Below are 8,328 nucleotides of genomic sequence, written 5' to 3'. Positions count from 1 at the left end.
GCAACACACGCGGTGGCCGAGAGCAAACCAAACCAAAGATTAATGCACTACACTTACTGGGGCAATTTGCGCCAAGTGTCGGCCCTAGACCTGCCCTGTATACCTCCGGGGTAGATTTGTTCCAGGGTGGCGTTCTCGCGGGGAGATCCCTCTCTCTTTTGTAACAGTCACCCCTGAGAAGATTCTCCGGTGGACCGTTTCTTTCTTTCCAATGAGGAACCATGACACTTGCTGAATCGATGACTATATCGTCGATCGAAAATGTTTACAAGTATATTAGTGTCGTGTAACATGAGTTAATGGAAGATTCGAGTCGCGAGAGACTCGTATTGTTGTGCTCTCGAGTGGCAACGTTGTTTTGATTTGCTGGATTCTAAGGTAAACAAACTCCGGACAAAATGTTATCGCCGCTATTTGTAATCGTCAACCGGAGCTACATTCGAACTTTTACCATCGCTCGATACAAATATTGGGTTGGCAACTAAGTGATTGCTGATTTTGTCGATACACGTAATGATCACTGAGCTGCGATCATCTAGTTACTAACCTAATATTTCGTAGACGTTTGGAAGAATGTTCGTTTAGGAACGAGGAAAATTGAATGATATATTTGACGAAGATTATAGTTAAAGTGGATTAGAAGAAGATTATAGAATATATTTATTCATTAGGACTCAATATAAACGTAACGTTCTGCAGTAATGCCATTTCTTGAATATTAGGTTGGCAACTAAGTGATTGCGGATTTTGTCGTTAGATGGTATTGTCAAAACCCGCAATCACTTAGTTGCTAACCTAATAAATGCACGTGCATAGTACAATTAATATAGCGAGTCATACAATCGAATAGCGAGCGTATAGTCGAACACTGTCTCTGTACTTGTACTTGAAGTGAATTTAATATAATCGTGTATTACTTTATTATTATTTTATAAGTGGTCACATTAATTAACCACCTCATTAATATAACAATTTATTTGGATAATATAAGTAGATTGCGGATATTTATGAGGTTATGAAAAATTGAAATATGTAAAAACATACAAAGAAAATATATAAAGTGAAATATCAACTTATGGCATTCAGAGAATGAAATGAATTTCTATTTGTGTTCTATCGCTTTAGTTACATTTATGAAAATATTTACGATTTATATTACAATTTTAAAAATATCGTAATCTATAAAAATGTATTACAGAATTAAACATCATATTAATTCATATTAATATTCATAAAATATTTTATAAATATTCTCAGCGAATCTGAAACAAGAATTCTAACAATCTTGAACAAATATATTCTGCATTGGAATCAACTTAAACTCATGTCACTAAATCAAAGCCTCTAGACAGCATTGTAAACGAGGCAGCTAACGTCACCGACTAACCGTTTTTCTCAATTTCAGCTTGGAAATCGAAGCTCGTATACCCAATCGACGAAGTCTGGCATGGAAAAGAGAGGAAAACACGCGATGGAAGGACGAAGACGAGAGACAGAAAGACAGAGGAGGACCCCGGTTGAACGGGAGTGGCAGTTCTTGCGATTAGCGAGCGACTAGGGGAAGCTCGGTGCCAGAGTCTGAGGTTTTAATTAAGCATTCACTGCGGATGATATCGCATGCCTCTTTATACTTCATAGCGGCCAGATGTTGCTACGAGGACCTTCCTCGCCTTAGGTCCTCCGTGCCCCGCCACCGCGCCACGCAAGGAACGTCGCTATTTCGTTTTAATTATGCATGTTTAATTTGCTTATATCCTGGCCGCCGCTGATACGCGGCGCGACTAGACGTTTCTGCCCGAGTTTCGCCACAGTTTCTCCTTGCAACCCTACTGACAAAGATTTCTCATGACCTGACCATTCATGGTAGCTGCTCCACGTTGCACCGTATTTTAGGAAAATTTGCAATCGAAATTTCCAGCTAATTACATGGAAAATTACGTTGTACAATTTATTACCGATGTGGATACTTTCTAAAATGTTTAATATAATTTACTATTGCTACGTCGATAATAGAGAAGAGAAGAGTAGTAGAAGAGGGGGAAGAGCGACAGGGAGGGAGCACAGCAAGGAAACAAAAGCCAAAGAAGGATAAGCGTTAGATATAAGTAAAGGCACTGTAAGAGATGTGATCCGGAAGTCGTCCAAAGCCGGAAGGCACGGATTAAGATTAAATAATAGTAAATAATACTATTGCTACGTTATATATTACAACGTTGTAATCTTATAATATTATACATATTCTTTTCTAATATTTTAGTATATACGTTCTCACACAACCATTTAATTTAGGTTACGAACGCATATATATGCATTCTCACATAACCTAACATTTTTACCATAACATTTTTAGGCTAAAAAGTGGCGTGATAAAGAAGACGTATGGATGTTATCCATCTGACATTCCGATGATTTCGTTGAAGAACAAAATTAATTATCAAAGTGGGAAACCAAAGCGAAAAGCAAAGTGTGTAGCGGACTACAATGCCTTGATGGGCGCAGTCGATAAAATCGATATGATTTTGAATTCACTTCGCTGCGTTCGAAAAAGCACCAAATGGTATAAAAAATATTTTTCCATCTCTTACACCTCGCTATATATAACGCATATATTCTTTACGTGCTAATAATAAAACTGGAACATTTGAAAATTTTCATCTGCTTCTCGTAAAAGATATTTTGCAAAAATACCCACCACGCAGAGTGGGGGCTAAAGGAGGAAGAGTTCGTTCGCACGACCTTCCATTTCGATTAACGGAGAGGCATTTCCCTGCATCCTGCGTAACTAAAGAAAATAATAAACATCCTTCGCGACGAAGATGCGCTGTTCGCACTAAACATAATCGCAGGACTGACTCGCGTTACCAATGCAAAAAATGTAACATTGGCTTATGTATGGAACTCTGCTTCGAGATTTACCATACAATACGAAATTATTAAATTTTCAATTTAAAAGATATAATTTCAAACTTTGATATTGTTCATGTTATTATTGCTTAATGAAATAAATGGTTATCAAGGCCTTTCAGGCCAAGGCTTTTCAGGCCACTACATAATTTATTTTAGTCACAATCGATATATTTTGCAATGAAAATTCAGCCTGCTCAACTTGCGCTCTTTCGTAAAAAATACGTAGCCCACGGTGTGCTTGTTCGTAAAGAGTGGACCATCTATGGCGCACGCTTAACGTCGGACAACGCAGCGCTCGAAGGATAAGGTGTGTTGTTTCAGTCGTATACTAATTGCAATTTTCAAAACGTTACTCATCGACGATAAAAACCACGTAATTTTAGAAAATGAAGTGTAGAAGAAACACGGAATACGAACATTTTTAACGCTTATTCACAAGCTCACATAAGGATAATTGAAACACATTGGCCGTGCAGCCTGAAAGGGAAAGGAATGACAATTCCACGAAGTTCGGACGTGGAGAGCAACCGAAACGTTTGCTGTGGCGTGCGAGCGGGGAAGAAGGAATAGAGAAAAAAGGACAATTTTATTTGGAGTCTTTAACGAGTTCGCTTTTACCTCGAATGCCGAAGAGGAAAAAGTTAGAAAGGATGGCGGGGAGTCGTGTTTCATGAAGGGCGAAAGTTTCCCTTGCGGAGAGGACTCGTTTCAGCGATCCGGTGATTGACAGATCGAACCCCGCTGGCAGACCATGCTAAAATGGCGACGAAAGATGGTTTATTTTTAATGGCGGATGTGAAGCACATTGGAAACTGTGTTTAAGACCCACGATCGTGATGTCGAAACTAAGCATCCGATCCTGTCCTTAATAATTCCTAATTAATCGCTTAATTGTCGTAAAGAGAGAAATAATCTAAAATTAGAATTCCAAATTTAATAGATATAATAAATAAATAAAATCAAATAACAATGATAACCTAAATTTCAAATATTCAAGCTTCCCAGAAAGAATCTTATAGCAAAAGTGAACTAGAATATCAATCACCAAAAATTCAATTTTTTAGGAAAAATTCCAAAATGTGTAGATAAACGAAAGATCGAAATGAAATTCCATGTACGCAAAATAGTTTCAGAGTACAAGGCTCTCGCTAGGCAAACCCATTGAAAAAGCTGCTTGAACACTGTACATGGGTCTCTTTATGCCACTCGATAGCCTATATATTAGGCGTCTTGGCGGAAGGTATGGCGGTGTCAATATATATGCAAACGCCGACATAACGATCTATCGGTACGTAAATATATAAGGGGCGCGAGGAGCAGAGTGGAGAGGTCGGGAAAAAAGAGGGGCGAAGGGGACGAGCGAGCGCGAGAGCCGAGGAAGGGAGAAGACGGAGGAAGGAAAAGGGAAGAAGAAAGAGGAAAGTCGAAGCTTAATATAAAACTTCATTTCGCAATCGGTGGCAGCCGGAGGAAACGGAGAGAACTGACAGACAGAAATTCCAGTACCGTAAAAAGGGGCCTCGCTTGGAATCTCCCATTTTTCTAGTATTAAGCTTGCCCGAGATAAGATAAGCGCGAACGTTCGTGGATTCGAGCACGCGGCGTTACTGCGAAAAAAGAGGAAATTTCTCAGCTGAAATAGAATGGCGGAACGGTGTCGATGAAAATTCTTTTCCATCTACGTTTTCGAAAAAGAAGGACCCCGGCAATAAGATGGACCTTGAATCTCGGTAAAAAATATTTGCAGTTATTCTACTATCTAAGAATTTAACTCTACGTCTATTTTTCATACTACTTTATAATATTAATTATATTATTATTATAATATGCTAATATATAACATTAATTATATTACAGATGCGACTAAATTTTAAAATACGACATATAAATTTAATACTCGCAATACTATAAATACTCACGATCTTCCTACCATAATCCACCATGATCTGCCACTGTGCCTCGATATTATATGGCAAGGGATTGAAAAGGGTATAAATACAAAGCCCTAGTAAACAGGATAATTCAAATAAAAAAGGACATTCGTCAGCTACTACCTCCAAAAAGCGATAAAACATGATATGTAATGTAATATCATAAAGCAGTTTGAACTAGAGATCCGTTGAAAATAGAAAAAACCCTGTACGTCGTCCGTCTGTGGTTCGTTTACATTTAAGAGCGCCTATGCGACTAAAGTCACCTAGTTCTTACATAGGTATGAGAAAAACAATGGACAACGTTAGATCAGAAGGACGGTTTCACGTTTCAAGGAGGTCCAAGTGTGCTAGTCGAAAAGTGTGTGTGTTGCGAGAGTCAGAGCTAATCGAGTCGTCGAAGAGTAGAGTCGAGAGAATTGATCGAGTTGCTAGAGAGAGAGAGAGAGAGAGAGAGATAGAGAGAGTGTGTTAGATTCGTTGTGACGAGAGTTGATATAGATACGAGTATCTCATTTAGTTTCCTTCAAACAAACATCGTTTCTGTCCAATTTATATTTGTATATTCAATTTAATATTAATAAATTGTAAGCAATCGGGACAAAATTTATATCTTAATTCCCCGATAATGCAGTAATTTAAAAATGCTGTTCAAAATACAAAGGCGAAGCACCGTTTTACGAAGCGAGATATCGACGCACGTAAGGAATCGAAGTTTCCAATCGATCGCAAGAAGAGAGATCCTGCGAGTCTGCCGGGACTCTGCCACCCTTTGCATCCGCCGTATTCCTCCTTTGCAGAACTTTTCGTTCGTATATTTCGAGCATCCTTGCTATATTCTTTCGGTGCGCAGCAGAAAGAAGGGGTCGAAACGGAGCGGCACGGTGCGCGCGATGAAACTTTTAATAAATGGCGGAGTCGATATGAAGTATAGGACTTTGACATATCGTGTGTCTGTAATGTATAGTTAAATCTGGCGGCAGATGTGGCGCTGCTCGCCTCCCTCTCGCGCTCTCTCGCTCTCCTTCCCCGCTCTCAGCCATCCGCGCCCTCGTTCGCGTTACGACTCGGCTGTCGCCCTTTCGATCTCACTCTTTCTCGCTCTCTCCGTGGCGAAAATTCCCGATTCTAACCCGCTGCTGCATACATCTCGATACATATTCAAAGCATACGTTTCATAGGTTAGATTTTTCGAGTGCAGGATTTTCTGGGCAACTGCTTATTTACGACAAATAAATATAAATATAAATTTACGATCTAAGTAAAATAAAATTTCTATAATATCTGGAAGACTAATTGGAAGGGTAGATTTTAGTGGAATTTAAATTTCGAATATTCATTTACCAGATGTTTAAAAAGTGGTGAAATTAGGTTAGGAAGAGTAGAAACGAAAATAATTTCCCTTGCTATCATCTATCATTTTTTCCCCACGTAATAAAAGATTTCTGTTGCTACCTGAATTTGCAGTGTGTTCTGCTCCACCCTGAGAAAACGCATATTATTCCATGGTATCTTTAACGCAGCAGAAGCAGAGAAAAAAAAGGAAGTAGCAAGCAATTCATCTACATCGTAGGCTGCATCGTGCAACGAGGGTAGTGGCACGAATTTTTTGTTCCTGCAAAACGGTGGCAAAGTTTTCGATCAAACCGGCTGTCTAAATGAGAGCTTCTCCACAAAGCGGATCAGGGTAATCTGTCATCAAAACTGCCCCATGGCAAGTCGCCGTAACACCAGCCGGTGCCCCCAGCGGCCGGAAACCGTGGCGACAACGTCGAATCCGCACCGTTCCATCCCTCGATCTACTATCGAATTTACTACCCTCGTAAAATTCTCAACGATTTTCTCGCCACTTTTAGCGATTGCAGCAATGTTTTCACAGTGTTAAACGTCAGACGATCGCATTGCAGAATCTCGATGGACTGTTTTGCATAGATTTTTCCCTGTGATTATATTTCTATTCAAATTGTACCATTGCGAAATAAAATTCATCGTTGTACGAGAAATGGTTCAAGCGAAGTATCACTCGTCCTTGTTTCGGAAAATACGAAGACAGGCAGGTAAAATATTGGACTTGTTGAAAACCATTTTACCAAAAGCCGCTAGCAGTAAATTAGCATTACAGGCGAATGAAGAAATAGACACGTGATGTTAAATACGTCACTAGATGGTCAGAAACGCAGGGGAAGGTAGAATAAGTAATTAGTGAAAGCAGGCTTGATGGGAAGAGAAGGACATAAATAAACCAAAAGTAGGGTACTACAGGTAGCGACGGACGCTCGAGCCCAGAAGCAAAAATAACAATAGGCGGATTAGTGGAAAGGTACACGAGCAATAAAACGATAAACCTGTGCGTTTAAGAAAAGAAAAATGTTTTAACCCAAGCAAATTTCTTTACAATACAAACGGTCGTCGCTTGCTTAGGTTAGGTTAGGTTAGGTCAAAGCCTCTATTCATTTACAACCTTATTACTGCAGTAGCACAGTTATCCCGGCACGAATTCACGAAACAATTTTACCGTTATTCAAACTGTGTCTTGTGAAACGTATAAACTGGTAACAAAGTAAAAAGCTCATAGGTGATAATTAATTGGCATGAAAATACCCCGGATCACTGGACGCGAGAATCAGATTCTTAGGATGCAAGTTACAAAATCGAACATGGAAAAGTCACATGGAATTCTTACGGAGAAACATATTGCAAAACGTTCCACAACCTTTACCACTCTCACAATACTCATCCGCATGCCAAGAATCCATTTCACGGAACGAAGAAGGCCCGATGGCCATCCTTCGACAGTCGGATCTTTACCTTCTCCTCGGCCGTTCCCCCGAAGGAAGTGGAACCGCGTGGTCGAGCACGTGATAATTTCCCCTCCACGTGGCGTGTCGACGGAAGTGGCGCGCTCGCGCGTCCCGCCCACAGTTGCGCCGCAATCCATGACCGCCCAAGTCGGCCTCGTGGTCGTGGCAGCGAACGGCAGAGAGTCGGTCGGCCACACGAGAAAGAGTCGACGCTCGACGACGCGAAGAACCCTTGGGCCACCAACCGCCGAGGCCCCCTGCCCCACGGAGCAAACGAGACAGCAGTAACAACAGAGACACGCCACGGAGAACATTGGAGAAGCGAAAAAGGCCGCGCTGGAATTCGTCGGGGTGCCAGCCTCGAGTGGAAGTCACCGAGAGAGTCTCTCTCTCCTCTTGCCCCCTCTACACTCCCGGTGTACCCTTTGCTTCCGCCACCATCGAACTCGATCCTCCAAGGCGACTCCTACCCATCCTTTTTCTCCCTCCATTACGCTCTCTGTTCCGTTCTCTGTCTCCCTCTCCTGTCCACTCTGTCTCTCTCTCTCTTTCTCTCTCTCTGTCTTCTCTGTCGATTACAGTTCACCTCTGCGGCGTTGCCCTTCTCGAACCCCTCCACCTCCGCTTCTTTCTCCTCCTCCATCACGTCACTCGGCAAGTGTACATTGCGCTCGCTGGCTCGCCTGCCT

Source organism: Bombus impatiens, unplaced genomic scaffold (genome assembly GCF_000188095.3).
Source record: "Bombus impatiens unplaced genomic scaffold, BIMP_2.2 scf_0306, whole genome shotgun sequence".
Taxonomy (NCBI): domain Eukaryota; kingdom Metazoa; phylum Arthropoda; class Insecta; order Hymenoptera; family Apidae; genus Bombus; species Bombus impatiens.
This window is presented reverse-complemented; position numbering follows the sequence as displayed.